The sequence below is a fragment of the Sphaerodactylus townsendi genome, linkage group LG06, assembly GCF_021028975.2.
Source record: "Sphaerodactylus townsendi isolate TG3544 linkage group LG06, MPM_Stown_v2.3, whole genome shotgun sequence".
NCBI classification, from domain to species: Eukaryota; Metazoa; Chordata; class Lepidosauria; order Squamata; family Sphaerodactylidae; genus Sphaerodactylus; species Sphaerodactylus townsendi.
This window is the reverse complement of record NC_059430.1, coordinates 120,571,576-120,586,903: the sequence shown is the minus strand read 5'-3', so window position 1 is coordinate 120,586,903 and position 15,328 is coordinate 120,571,576. Positions and strand designations below refer to the sequence as shown.

At 46.7% G+C, this 15,328-nt stretch overlaps 1 pseudogene; it reads left to right on the top strand.

Moving 5' to 3' along the window:
* Window positions 1–852: 852 nt before the first annotated feature.
* LOC125435648 lies at window positions 853–13,371 on the top strand (annotated as a pseudogene).
* Window positions 13,372–15,328: the final 1,957 nt, after the last annotated feature.

Sequence of the window (15,328 nt, the reverse complement as noted above, 5' to 3'; positions counted from 1 at the left end):
ACGTTGGTGCTGCTAGCCTTAAAACTGCGCCCCCGGCAGGCCAAAAAGCAAAAAACACTAAAAATTCAAAAAAAAAACACAAAAGGGGGTGGAGCTTTTGGCTTGTAATGGGGGAGTTGAACCTGAGAACCCCCCCTACCCACGTCCTTGCTTCCCACATGCCTCGGACAGCTCGAACTAGCAAAACCCCAGACTCTATCCCTAAGGGCGGTGTGTCAAACATGTGGGCCCTTGAGAGGGCATATCAGGCCTGCAAGCCAACGGAGGCAACCCCTGTCTCCACTCCCAATTTGACATGGTGAGTGCAGTCCAGGCACCCACCCACTCCATTCCTGATCTGGCCAGGCAAACCCATTGCAAGGCCACCTATCTGGGAATTCCCCACCTTCCCCCCCACTGTGGACTTGCCAGTCCAGGAACCACCCATCCCACTTCCTATCTGTACTCGCAAGCCTCCTTCCCGGGTCAATCTGAGCTGGTCAGCCTGCTGCAGGCTAACCTACTGAGTCAACCCACACCGGGTGCCGATCTGGGCTAGCAAGCCTGCTGTGGTCTCAACATTTGATACACAAGCAGCAAAAGAGCACCAAATATGGCTCACAAGAAGGGCTGTGTAATGTAAACACTAGTGGAATAAAACAAAACGTACTGTGTTAACAACAGTGTGTTGAGCAACAATCCTCAAGTTCCCCCTTCTGCCCACAAAGTTGATAAATGGGTGTGGACCATCTGCACATTTCCACACATTCTGTGAGCTGAGCTCATCTATAAAAGGCAGTCACAAGAAGCGGAACAAGAGATGCAGTATTCTAAGAGGATCTTCAGAAGAAAGCTTTAATTGCTGCAAAGCGGTTGACCAAAGGGTTTCGTTTCCACTCATTCATTTTCTCCAACCTGCTCTTCCGAGAGAGATCTCACACAGGAATCTGTCTTCCCCCATCTGGGACATTGTTCCACCCCTGCACAGGTCAGTGCCAGCAAACTAACCACTGAGAGCCACGCAATTCCACGTTCATGGAAGTCCAGGAGTTTTGAAGGGTGTAACTCTGCTTATGATTGCAAGCGATGGGGGAGGAGCACGGGGGTCCGTAGTCACAGAATCCAATAGGAATCTGGCAGCCTTTTGAAGACCAACAAAATTTATTTTAGCTTGAGCTTTTGCAAGTCAGCACTCACTTCATCAGGTGCATGGTGTCCATCCATTAGAGATATATTACAAGCAATAGGATGGTGGGAACAGGGAGGCATTACAAACTTCAGACTCACTAGGATTGCAGTGCAATTTGCCTCCAAAGAGGGATGCCAGCCTCCTGGTGGGACCTGGGGATCCCCTGGAATTACAGCTCATCTCAAGAATACAGAGATCAGTTTCCCTGAAAAAAAAATTGGCAGGTGGACTCTATGACATTATACTCCACTGGCAGGTGAACTCTATGGCATTATAGTCCTCTGAGGTTTTCATCTTCTCGATGTTTCCCTCCCCGAATTTCCATATGTTCCCCGCCCCTAGATATAGCAATCCTACCTATCCCCCCTACCAGACTGGTGGCCAAGATAGACCTGGCAACTCCACCTTCAAATCTACTTGTATCTGACAAAAGGAGATTTGACTCTGGAAAATTTTATTCTCTGTAAATCTTGTTGGTCTCGCCTGCACTCAAATCTTGCTTCTCACATGCCCAGGTTGGAGGTGTGTTTCATGGTGAATGGTGGTGATGGCTTTTTACAGCTGAAAGCAAGAGATGTGTAAAACTATTTGAAGGAAATCATGATTGCACCAGTCTGAACTGCCATGTTTTTAGGGCGGTGGTGGTTCTGTTAGTAGAGCAGGAATAAACACAAGCAACCACTGTTATTTTGATGAGATATTAATTAGTGAACTCTATGATGCAGAGTGGTAAGCTGAAGTACTGCAGTCCAAGCTCTGCTCACAACCTCAGTTCGATCCCAACAGAAGGTTTCAAGTAGCCAGGTCAAGGTTGACTCAGTTTTCCATCTTTGAAGGGTTGGTAAAATTAGTTTCCAGCTTGCTGGAGGTAAAAAATAGATGACTGGGAAGGCAATCACAAATCACTCCATAAACATGGTCTGCGTAGTAAATGTCGTGATTTGTCATCACCCCATGGTTCAGTAATAGGCTTGGAGATTCAGATGCAACAAATACCAAGATTCAGCCCTAATCTGGGCATATTCGGACATATTCGGGCAAAAATTGGCTGAATATGCCCTGCCCGAATATAAACGAATCCAAATGCAAGGTATTCGGGCTTTTTGGGGGTATTTTTTGGTGTTTTTTCACGTTTTGGCCTATAGTTGGGCATTTTTAAACTAGCAGCACTACAATTTCAGGGTATCATTCAGAAACTGTCCTGATGACACCCCCCAGGGTTGGTAAAGTTTGGTTCAAGGGAGCCAAAGTTATGTACCCCCAAAGGGGGCGCCCGCATCTTCCATTGTTTCAGGACCCCTTTGAGGGTCAATAAGTTAAGACCCCCTGAACCAAACTTCACTAAACTCAGGTGGTATCATCAGGACAGTCTCGGGATGTTATCCTGAAATTTTGGTGCCACTAGCTTTACAATTACACCCCTGACAGGCACCCCAGGAAATTTGCCCAGATTCTCTGCTTTTCAGTGTCTTGGCTCCATTGTTCACCTTCAACTGGGTGCCCACAGCATTTGCCCATCCCAAGCAAACTTTTGCAAATTTGGCTGGTTCCTTTCAGGAGACTCACACCAGCAGCCTTGTGGGAAATAAGTGCCACTACCTAGAGCAGGACCCCCACCAGAGTGCCCCCCATTGAAACCTCTACCACAGAGCCAGCTGGGCATAACAGCAAGCCCCACTGAAGTCTATGGTGGGAAAAGTTATTTTTTCCCACCATAGAACTTACTGAGGAGCCTGGCAGATTCTGGGGAATTTCTGAGTGTGTAAGCACTGGCTGCACATTTTTGAAGATAGAGGCGCCAGACTTTCAAGATGGCTCCAGGAGGCCTCCCGGTAATAGCATTCAGGCTTGGTGAACTTTGCTTCTGGGGGTGGGGAGGGGCGGGTTGAGAGAGTTCTGAGAAAACTCAGCCAACAGGCTTCATGTGCAGGAGTGGGGAGACAAAATAAGCCTTTTGGGGAGCCATAAAATTGAACCTCCAGAAGAAAACTTCATCAAGGCTGGATGTTATTACCAGGAGGGCCTCCTGGAGCCATCTTAAAAGTCTGGTGCCTCTATCTTCAAAAATGTGCAGCCTGCTTACACACTCAGAAATTCCCCTTTGGCTACAGTGCAGCCAAGACACTGCAAAGCAGAGAATCTGGGCAAATTTCCTGGGGTGCCTTTCAGGGGTGCAGTTTTAAAGCTAGTGACACCAGAAATTCAGGATATCATCCAGAGACGGTCCTGATGATACCACCCAAGTTTGGTGAAGTTTGGTTCAGGGAGTCTTAACTTATGGACCCTCAAAGGGGTAGCCCCATCTCCTGTTAGTTCCCTTTGGAAACAATGGGGGATGGGGGCACCCCCTTGGGGGTCCATAACTTTGACCCCCCTGAACCAAACTTTACCAAACCAAATATATCCTTAGCTGGAGAGAAGAAGAAGAAGAAGAGTTTGGATTCATATCCCCCCTTTCTCTCCTGTAGGAGACTCAAAGGGGCTCACAATCTCCTTGCCCTTCCCCCTTCACAACAAACACCCTGTGAGGTGGGTGGGGCTGAGAGAACTCCGAGAAGCTGTGACTAGCCCAAGGTCACCCAGCTGGCATGTGTGGGAGTGTACAGGCTAATCTGAATTCCTCAGATAAGCCTCCACAGCTCAGGCGGCAGAGCTGGGAATCAAACCCGGTTCCTCCAGATTAGATACACGAGCTCTTAACCTCCTACGCCACTGCTGCTTCTTGCACGTGAGCTCGCCGCTCAAGTGCAAGAATGGGACTCAAACACAGTTTTCTAGATTAGAGTCTGCCGCTCTTAGCCACTACATCACTCCAGCAGAGCTGTGCCTGTATAAAATCCACTGTTTCCTGGAGAGAGTGCTGTGCTTGAACGTTGTGGCATAGTTGAAAGGAGTTGGCTGTAAACACAGAAAACTTTTAGCAGCAGGAGGAAGGGAAAGCTTGGTTGCTTATGTGCATTCTTTATATGGACAGTGAAAGAGTTGGCTTTCATAACCTGCTCCTCTCTACCTTTGAAGTGTCTCACAGCGGCTTAAGAACATAAGAACATAAGAACAAGCCAGCTGGATCAGACCAGAGTCCATCTAGTCCAGCTCTCTGCTACTCGCAGTGGCCCACCAGGTGCCTTTGGGAGTTCACATGTAGGATGTGAAAGCAATGGCCTTCTGCGGCTGTTGCTCCCGAGCACCTGGACTGTTAAGGCATTTGCAATCTCAGATCAAAGAGGATCAAGATTGGTAGCCATAAATCGACTTCTCCTCCATAAATCTGTCCAAGCCCCTTTTAAAGCTATCCAGGTTAGTGGCCATCACCACCTCCTGTGGCAGCATATTCCAAACACCAATCACACGTTGCGTGAAGAAGTGTTTCCTTTTATTAGTCCTAATTCTTAAACAACAACATTTTCAATGAATACCACATGGTTCTAGTATTGTGAGAAAGAGAGAAAAATTTCTCTCTGTCAACATTTTCTACCCCATGCATAATTTTATAGACTTCAATCATATCCCCCCTCAGCCGTCTCCTCTCCAAACTAAAGAGTCCCAAACGCTGCAGCCTCTCCTCATAAGGAAGGTGCTCCAGTCCCTCAATCATCCTCGTTGCCCTTCTCTGCACTTTTTCTATCTCTTCGATATCCTTTTTTGAGATGTGGTGACCAGAACTGAACACAGTACTCCAAGTGTGGTCGCACCAGTGCTTTATATAAGGGCATGACAATCTTTGCAGTTTTATTATCAATTCCTTTCCTGATTATCCCCAGCATAGAGTTTGCCTTTTTCACAGCTGCCATACATTGAGTTGACATTCCCATGGAACTATCAACTATCTTACTAGCTTACAAATTCCTTCCCTTCCCCTCCCCACAACAGACACCTTGTGAGATAGGTGGGGCTAGGACTGGGCCAAGGTCACCCAGTAGGTTTCATGTGGAGGAGTGGGGAATCAAACTCAGTTCACCAGATAAGAGCTCGCTGCTCATATGCAAGAATGGGACTCAAACACAGTTTTCTAGATTAGAGTTTGCCGCTCTTAACCACTCCAGCAGAGCTGTGCCTGTATAAAATCCACTGTTTCCTGTGTCTGGATTGCCTGCTCCAGGTTTGGACATTCCTGGAGATTTGGTGGTGGTGCCTGGGAGGGAAGGAATTGGGGGAGGGGCTGGCTTAGTTGGGATGTGATGCCATAGAATTCACCTGCAAAGATGCCATTTCTGCTAAGGGGACTGATCTCAGTAGTTTGGAGATCTCTTGTAATTCCAAGAGGACGCCCCCCCCCCCCACGAGGTTAACAAATTTAGGTATAAACCAGTGGACTTTTCTGGAAACAGGGAACATAGCAGAAGTGTTTTAGAATCCAAGGCTTTGGGGGACTGCCATCGAAATCATCCCTTCATGACTGTGTTAAACCAGGCTGAAATTAAATCCATCCAAGATAGAGGTCCTACTAGGGTTGGTCAATACTAAAAAAATTCGGTAAAATTCGGATTTGGGTATTTTGGGGCATAAAATGATTTGTATGCCTGAATCCGAATCATAGCCAATTCGGATATGCCCGAAAATTCGGGTAAATCCGAAAAATTCGGGTCCGTTTTATTATTTTTTTGAATTTTTGGTGTTTTTACACGTTTTGGCCTGCAGGGGGTGCAATTTTAAAGCTAGCAGCACTAAACTTTCAGGATATCATCTGGAGACTGTCCTGATGATTCTCCCCAAGTTTGGTGCAGTTTGGTTCAGGGGGGGCAAAGTTATTGACCCTCAAAAGGGGTGCCCCATCCCCCATTGTTTCCAATGGAAGCTAACAGGAAATGGGGGCTACACTTTTGAAGGTCCATAACTTTGGACCCCCTGAACCAAACTTCACCAAACTTGGGGAGTATCATAGGGACAGTACCTGTATGATACCCTGGTGACAGTAGCTCTAAAACTGCACCCCTCATAGTCACCCAAAGAAATTTGCCCAGATTCTGTGCTCTGTAGTGGCTGGCTGGCTCCATTGCAGCCAATGGGAAATTTCTGTGGGAGGGCTGTGGAGTGCACATTTCTCATGGTAAACCCACAAAACTTTCAGGGTGTCTTCAGGAGAGTCTCTTCATGACACCATCCAGGTTTGGTGACCGTTGCTTCAAGGGGTTCAATGTTATGGTTAGGGTCCATCTCCCACTGCCCCCATAAGCAAAGTTCCTCAAACCTGGATGGTGTTATCCAAAGACTCTCCTGAAGATACCCTGAACATTTTGTGACAGTACCTTGATAAATGTGCACCCCACAGCCCTCCACCAGAAATTCCCCATTGACAGCAATGCAGAAGTCACTGCAGAACAAAGAATCTTGGGCAAATTTTTGGGGGTGCCTGCAGGGGTGCATTTTTAGACATATCAGCACCAAAATATCAGGCTATCATCAGGAGACTGTCCTGATGACACCCCCCAAGCTTGGTGCAGTTTGGTTTAGGGGGGCCAAAGTTATGGACCCTCAAAATGGTAGCCACCATCTCCTTAGCTCTCATTGGAAACAATGGGGGATAGAGGCCCCCCTTTGAGGGTCCATAACTTTGCCCCCCCTGAACCAAACTGCACAAAACTTGGGGGGGTGTCATCAGGACAGTCTCCTGATGATACCCTGAAATTTGGTGCCACTAGCTATAAAAATTCCGGTTTTCATGTTTCACCGCTCCTGCACATGAAGCCTGCTGGAGTGAGTGAGCGGTGAAACACGCAAACCAGCATTTTTAAAGCTAGTGACACCAAACTTTCAGGGTATCATCAGGAGACTGTCCTGATGATACCCCCAAAGTTTGGTGCAGTTTGGTTCAGGGGAGCGAAAGTTATGGACTCTCAAAGGTGTAGCCCCCATCCCCTATCAGCTCCCATTGGAAACAATGGGGGATAGTTGCACCCCTTTTGAGGGTCCATACCTGAACCAAACTGCACCAAACTTGGTGGGCAACATCAGGACAGTCACCTGATGATACCCTGATAATTTGGTGCCGATACATCTCAAAATGCGTCCCCTGCAGGCACCCCCCAGAAATTTGCCCAAGATTCTTTGTTCTGCAGTGACTTACGCTGTTTCCCCTAATATAAGACATCCCCGAAAAATAAGACATAGTAGAGGTTTTGCTGAAGTGTGAAATATAAGGCATCCCCCTGAAAGTAAAGACATAGCAAAGTTTTTGTTTGGAAGCATGCCCGACAAACCAAGAACACAGAAAAAATAAGACATTTTCCTGAAAATAAGACATATAGCGCATGCTTTGGGAGCAAAAAAAAAAAAATTAATATAAAGACACTGTCTTATATTCGGGGAAACACGGTAGCTGTATTGCTGTCAATGGGGAATTTCTGGTGGAGGGCTGTGGGGTGCACATTTCTGAAGTTGTATGGTCACCAAAACTTTCAGGGTATCTTCAGGAGAGTCTCTAGGATGACACCATCCAGGTTTGGGGAATTTTGCTTCCAAGGGGTTTAATTCTATGGGACCCCAAAAGCGGTAGGAGTCCATCTCCCACTGCCCCTGAAGTAAAGTTCCCCAAACCTGGATGGTGTCATCCAGACACTCTCCTGAAAAGGATACCCCTGAAAGTTTTTCAATGGGTTTACCATGAAAAATGTGCACTCCACAGCCCTCTATCAGAAATGTACCCCCCCTATATTGACAGCAATGCAGCTAAGTCACTGCAGAACAAAGAATCTTGTGCAAATTTCTGGGCGTAGCCTCGCAGGGTGCATTTGTAGCTGTATCAGTACCAGTATTTCAGTGTATCATCGGGAGACTGTCGTGATGATACCCTCCAAGATTGGTGCAGTTTGGTTCAGGGGCCAAAGTTATGGGACCCTCAAAGGGGTAGCCCCATCTCCTTAGCTCCCATTGGAAACAATGGGAGATAGGGGCACCCCCTTTGGGGGTCCATAACTTTGCCCCCCTGAACCAAACTGTACCAAACTTGGCGGGGCAGCATCAGGACAGTCCCCTGATGATACCCTGAAAATTTGGTGCTGATATGTTTAAAAATGCGCCCCCTGCAGGCCGAAACGTGAAAAAAACACCAAAAAATAAAAACGCAATTCGGCTGGTGATCCGAATCCCATGGATTCGGATCTGTTAGGATTCGGACAGCTCAGATTCGGTTCCTGCTCGTCCGAATCCGTCCGAATCAGTGCAGATTCGGTAAAAATTCGGATTTGGACTGTCCGAATCTCCAACCCTAGGTCCTACGTGTGCCTCAAAGATGACCGGAAGGGGGTTGTCGACTGCAAGAATTGGATGGGGTGACATTGGCACCTTCACCCACAGCCTGGAGTCTGGTGTGATTTTGGATGCCTCCCTATCTACGGAAGCCCAAGTTGCAAGGGCAGCCAAATTGGCTTTCTACCATCTTCACAAAAATAAAATAGTTGAATGCAAGCAAATACAAAATACACTAGAACTTATACAAGGACAATATAAATGCTAAGCATTGTAACTACTTGAACGGCACATTAAAAAAATATAAATAGCATACAAGATTTAAGGAGCACAGAAAGCAATCCTTAGACACAATTTGCCAACATTACGCCATTTGAGTATCCCGCTAAGCAGCTAGAGATAGACTCCTTTCATCACGAGATGGAGCTTGTAGATCTTTCTGTCTTTTTTTTCAAATGCTTTTTTGAAGAAAAATGAAATAAAGGAACAATGTTTATAGTTGTACCATAGAAGAAAACGTTATTATTAAAAAAGACTTCTCCTTTTTAACATGAATTCTCATATAGTTGACAGTTTATTATTATTATTATACACATAACAACACAGCACAAGTGTCTGGAATTCGGTTGGGTGCTGTGTGGTTTCTGGGCTGTATGGAATTCATCTGTGTGGTTCATCTCTGAATATCGAGTCCTTCCCAAGGACCTAGGATATTAGAGGTATTTGTGTAGAATATGTGCAGTTCCTAGAAGTGCTGCTTTCTGCAGCATGTGGACTGATGTTCTGTCCAAGTTTAGGCTTTCCAGATGTTTTTCAAGATTTCTTGGGATTCCTCCTAGAGAACCGACTACTAGTGGGATTACTGTTGTTGTTGTTGTTGTTGTTGTTGTTGTTGTTGTTGTTGTTGTTGTTCTTCTTCTTCTTCTTCTTCTTCTTCTTCTTCTTCTTATTATTATTATTATTATTATTATTATTATTATTATTATTATTATTAATTACGTTTATATACTGCCCTCCCCCGAAGGTAAAATCAGGTGCTTTTCCACCCGAGAAAGAAATTAAAAAGTTACATATTATTATAGAATAGGTTATTCAGAGAGCTTATTCAGTTCCTGTATGAATCAGCTGAAACATCTCTAAGTATATTTAAAAAAACCAAGAGAACATGATCGTTTAAGTAATTCGTTAGTTCAATATTTCTTAAGATATTGCTAGCATTGTCCTGTGGAAAGAGTCAGTGCTATATAAAAACTTTGTCCCTGGTTCCCAGACACCTGTATAGGAATCCAAATTTTCTTTGTTGAACACAGCAGCATTAACCCGAATACTGAGGTTTTAGTTTAGAAAATACAGTTGACTCCAAGGCGCACGTTACTCAGGAGTAAGCTTGGTGAAGCAACTGTGCAACGTTTCGAATGGGTGAATCACGACCCTAGGAGGGTTTACTCAGAAGCAAGCCCCATTGCCAGCAACCGAGCTTACTCCCAGGTAAAGGATCGTGCCCAGGCTAGCCTAGATTTGTGTGTGTGTGTGTGAGGTGGTGGTGGTGATTTTCTGCCCCCTGATGAACTCTGTGCACATGTGCCCACAGAAAGGGCTCTGAGGGCCACCTCTGGCACCCGTGCCATAGGTTCGCCACCGCTGCCATAGGTTCGCCACCCGTGCCATAGGTTCGCCACAATGTTGCCCATCAGCCTGTTGTCCAGAACACCCCCAAATGGCAGGGAACTCTCACAAAGAGCACAAGTATCATGTATGCTGGGGAGAGCAGATGGTGGGTGATGGATGAGGAGATATGAGAAACATATTTACACCTCAAATGCCACTAGTTAAAAGATTGATGGGACAAACAAGGATATCTAGGGCAAGAAACCCCATTTTCCTCCTTTCTCCTTTCTTCATGGGTCCATTCTTGGGTGATTTCTCTGCTTCCCGCCCCCCCCCCCACATCTCCAATTCCCTCCCACTATGCTGGATCCGCCGTTATTTTCTTCCCATACTGGCATACGTCCTTAATAACACTCTTCCTCTTTGTACAGGTGGTCCGATGTCTGGCTTGCTGTGGTAAAAGAGGCACCATTAGCCCACCTGTGGTCAGTACATTCCTTATTTCAATCCCAATTGGGATGGGAAAAAATGGCTCCAAAATGGCCTCCTAGTGATGCTCTAGGAATTTTTCTGTGTGCCTATGGTCTTTACCATAGAGAGCGGGGAAATTACTAAGAAGTCCCCCAGAACGGATGCCATATCTTCTCCAAAATCATAATATTTTTTTCTCTCTTTCTCACAATACTAGAACCAGGGGGCATTCATTGAAAATACTGGGGGGGAAGAATTAGGACTAATAAAAGGAAACACTTCTTCACGCAATGTGTGATTGGTGTTTGGAATATGCTGCCACAGGAGGTGGTGATGGCCACTAACCTGGATAGCTTTAAAAGGGGCTTGGACAGATTGATGGAGGAGACGTTCATCTATGGCTACCAATCTTCATCCTCCTTGATACAGAGAGTGTACCGGAAATATCAACGAACTAGGTGCTCAGGAGCGGCTTAAGCGGCAGAAAGGCCATTGCTTTCACATCTTGCATGTGAGCTCCCAAAGGCATCTGGCGGGCCACTGCGAGCAGCAGAGTGCTGGACTAGATGGACTCTGGTCTGCTAGATGGACTCTGGTCTGATCCAGCAGGCTAGTTCTTATGTTCTTATTTCAGGCATGTCGAAGGCACTGTAGCAAAGTCAGAAAGAAAAGTACAAAGTCGCTGGTCAACTCAAATCCCGTTTCGTGGAAGCACGTCCACTTCATCAGCTTTTTCGGATTTTTATGGCGTGCCCATCCCATTTCCGGAACTATTAAAAAATTACCGAAAGCTCCTGTTCCCCAAAATGGGCAAAGCTGCACATGGCAGATTCTCTAGAGCTAGAGAAATGAGAAATGTGTAGTCTATAGTATTGCCTACACATCTCGTCAAAAAAGGAATTTGTTTTCTGATGTTTAGTTGGGTACTTGAATGTTGTTTATACGTTATTCCATTGACATTGGCTTGCAATTTCTATGAGTTATTAAAGTGTTAACCTTTAAGGCCTTAAGCTGCCTGGGACCTTCGGGACTGTCTTGCCCCATATGCCCCTGCACGGCCTCTGCGTTCGGCAGAGACCAATTTGTTGGTGATTTCCAACCCCTCGATGATGCAGCTGGCCTCCACTCAGGCCAGGGCCTTTATGGCCCTGACCTCTGCCTAGTGGAACACTCTACCACCAGCTGTCTGGGCCCTGCGGGATCCCTGAGTTCCGCAGGGCCTGTAAGACTGAGTTGTTCCACCGAGCTTTTGGGAAGGCTGGCCGCTGATGTGCGCCCCCTTCTGTTCTCCTTTGGGCCTCTTAACATCTAAGGGGCCCTGCTCTCTTTCCTTTTTTTCCTGGGAGGGTTTTTTTTAAGATTTTAAGCTGGACGCCAATATATACTTTGTATGATATGCTGTTTTAGGGGGTTTTAATGTTATGCTCAGCAGAGCTGATACTATATGTGATTGTGTTGCTTATATGTTCCATTCGTGTTGTCTTAATTCTGTTGTACACTGCCCAGAGCCCTTTGGGGGAGGGGCGGTATAAAACACTGATAATAAAACAAACAAACAAACAAATAAAAGTGGGCAGGATTTGTATGGTCCTTGCCTTGGATCTAGTGTGTTTGTTTTCCATTTCTGTTGGTTTTGCCAGGGAAGGCAGCTGGCTCCCTATAAGATTCTCCCATGAATTTTTTTTCATTCAAATTTTGCAGATTAGAGTCCACCTGCTCTTAACCATTACATCATGCTGGACAGTGGTCTGATTTCACAAGGCAGAACTGATTTCTTAAGTTCTTCTTTTTCTCCATGCAGGAGAAGACAGAAGGCACGAGTGAAGAAGAGTCTCCCCGCCAAAGGAATGGAGAATACAACTCAGCTGACCAATCTTAAGATTGGCAACGGAACTGTCCCAGGTGACTATGATTATTATGATTATGATGAAGAAGAAGTTGTCTTTGTACAAGCTTTGCAGAAAAGGCTGGGCATCCTCTCCATGGTCATCTATGGGGTGGCAACGCCTTTTGTGCTGAAGCGTCACAGGAGATAGGCTGGTGTTTTCATCACCCGGCTTCCATTGTATGAAGAAGGCGGTCAGCAACTTGCGCTTCTGGTTCACTCAACTTGGCCATTACTTTGCACTTCACCTTCACCCTCTTCCTGCCGCTGAGCATTGCCTACCAGGCCCAGGGGTTTCACTGGCCCTTTGGGGAGGCCCTGTGCAAGTTCAACAGCACACTGGCCTTTGTCAACCTCTACGCCAGCGTCTACCTCCTCGTGGTCATCAGCATAGACCGTTGTATTTCTGTGATATGTCCTGTGTGGGCTCAGAATCACCGGAGCCCCCGCCTGGCTTCCTTTGTGGCTTTGGGGGTTTGGATCTGCGCCCTGGTTCTAAGTTCACCATATATCTATTTCAGAAAGACCGTGAAAAATCAGGAGTCGGGCATGATCAACTGCTACACCAAATACAGCCACAATACGGAGCAGGCAATAGTCACCCACCGTGACATGGTTATCAGCCGCTTCATCTTTGCCTTCGTGATCCCTTTTCCAGTCATTATTGCTTGCTATGGGGCCATTGTTTTGAGGCTGAGGAGGGACCGCTTGGCCTCCTCCAGCAAGCCCTTCAAGGTCATCACGGCGGTGATCCTGGCCTTTTTCCTCTGCTGGCTCCCCTATCATGTTTTCTCGTTCTTGGAGATTCAAGCTTACAAGGACCACAGCCTGTACCTGCCAGTCACTATCGGTATTCCTCTGACATCCAGTCTGGCCTTCATCAACAGCTGCCTCAACCCCATCCTGTATGTTTTCATGGGGCATGATTTTAAGGAAAGGCTCAAACGCTCCATCCTCTCAGTGTTTGAGAATGCCTTTGCCGAGGACGTCAGCCAGATTACAACTCAAACAAAGACAAGATCCTCAGTGGAGATGGACTCCAATTACATATGAACCCAGCTGCCCCTACTTTCTCAGTGCATTTGTTCATAATTCTGCAAAGACCTGACTTTGTACTGACTGTAGGGTTACCATGAAGGCTTCTTGCTGACCTTCTTCATTGCCTGCCAATGCTTTGAGTGGCAGCAGGAGAAACATAAAGAGAAAAATCACTGTTGGCCTCTGTGTTGGTACCTCGCTTCTGGGTTCAACTCAGAAGTGATAGAGTAGTTCTAGGAATTGACAGACACCATAGAGTTTCATGTGATTCCACTGTCACTTCTAAGTACAATCCCATGTCCCTGCCTCCCAATCCTCCCACTGGCAGCCTAACTCAGCCTGGCAGCCTTAACTGTTCATCCATCCCTTCCCCACCCCATCTATTCACCACCTTTTCTTTTGCCCCAGTATTTCAGTTGTGAATCTGCAGAGGTTGCAAGATAGTCAAGTACCATTTTTCTAGTGTTACTTTGCTAGGCCATGTCAAATTCATGAGGTCTATTGCTCTAGACCAGTGATGGTGAACCTTTTCGAGACCGAGTGCCCAAATTGCAATCCAAAACCCACTTATTTATCGCAAAGTGCCAATACGGCAATTTAACCTGAATATTGAGGTTTTAGTCCTGCGTACACCCGCCACTTTGTCCTGCAGTGCTCCAGTGCCTCCATCCCACTCACTCAGGGCCAGCCTACTCTAGCCTCCAGCAAGTCCCATGTGTACCGCTCTGCACCTCTCTATCATCTCTACCTCCTCTGCACCCCCTCGGGAATCAGCCACCCAGAGCACAGGCACCAGGCCTGCCAGCCGAGTCCTTCCTGCTCGCTGCAGGGTGTTGTGCCCAGCGGCCCAGGCCAGCCTAGATGTGTGTGTGTGTGTGTGGGTGATTTTCCACCCGCCCCCCACATGATGAACTCTGTGCGTGTGTGCCCACAGAGAGGGCTCTGAGCGCCACCTCTGGCACTCGTGCCATAGGTTCGCCATCACTGCTCTAGACCTTAAGCATTAATTTTTCAGTGCTTCTGATAGTTTTGAAATGGTGGCCCACAAGGTGGGTAGAACTGCTGTTGTATGGGCAGGGGAGGCAGGGAAGTGTGAGGAAACCTAAAGAAAGCCTAACACGCACAGATCTCCTTTGCTTGCCCTGCAAAGGGAGGGAAAAGTCTTACTTCCAGAGCTTTGGGAAACCGTGGCTATACTCCGATCTGCAGGCTGGGTGCAAAACTGAGAATCAAACCCAAAGGCAATGCACACCCAGTGCAAAGGAGAAAAAATCCACATGTGCATAAAAGCCAGATGGTGACTTGCAACTGAGCTTGAACAGGAAGAAAAACTTATGTCACCTGTTTGGAAGCCCCTTACTTCGGTATGCAGCTTTTCTCTCTGAGAAATCATGCAGAACCTTACAGCCCTGACATAGAAGAAACGCAACTTGTAGGGTGGCTGTATTTTCTGTAAGCGTCTGAGAAAGAAAGGGTTAAAGATAGGATTCCCAACCACCAGGTTGTCTGAAGTGAAGAATCCTGCCCCTGCTTCAGAGACAGAGGAGAACATATCAGTGAGTCACATAGCTAGAGGGGCTCAAGACACTGAGCACATTTTCTCTTCTGCTCTGACACTATCCCTTTGATATGTAGACTGTTACTCTCAGGGAACTTCCTTCCTTCCTGCTTCTCCTCCACACTCCGCCATTCTCGCACACAACCTCCATCTTGCACCGTGTGTGGAGAGAGATGCAGACAGCATCTCCCACCATCCAGCTAAAATTACCGGTATAGCATAGTAGCCTTGAAGTCGAATTTTCCGGCACGTTTTGTGCCAGAAGAGCACATCGATAAACTTACATGCGAGTCATTCAGAGGCGCATCGTTTTGTGTTTTTATTTTGCCGGCCAGCAGGGGGAGCAGTTTTCATGCTAGAGGCACCAAAATTTCAGGATACCCTCAGAAGACTCTCTCCTGATGATACCAATAAG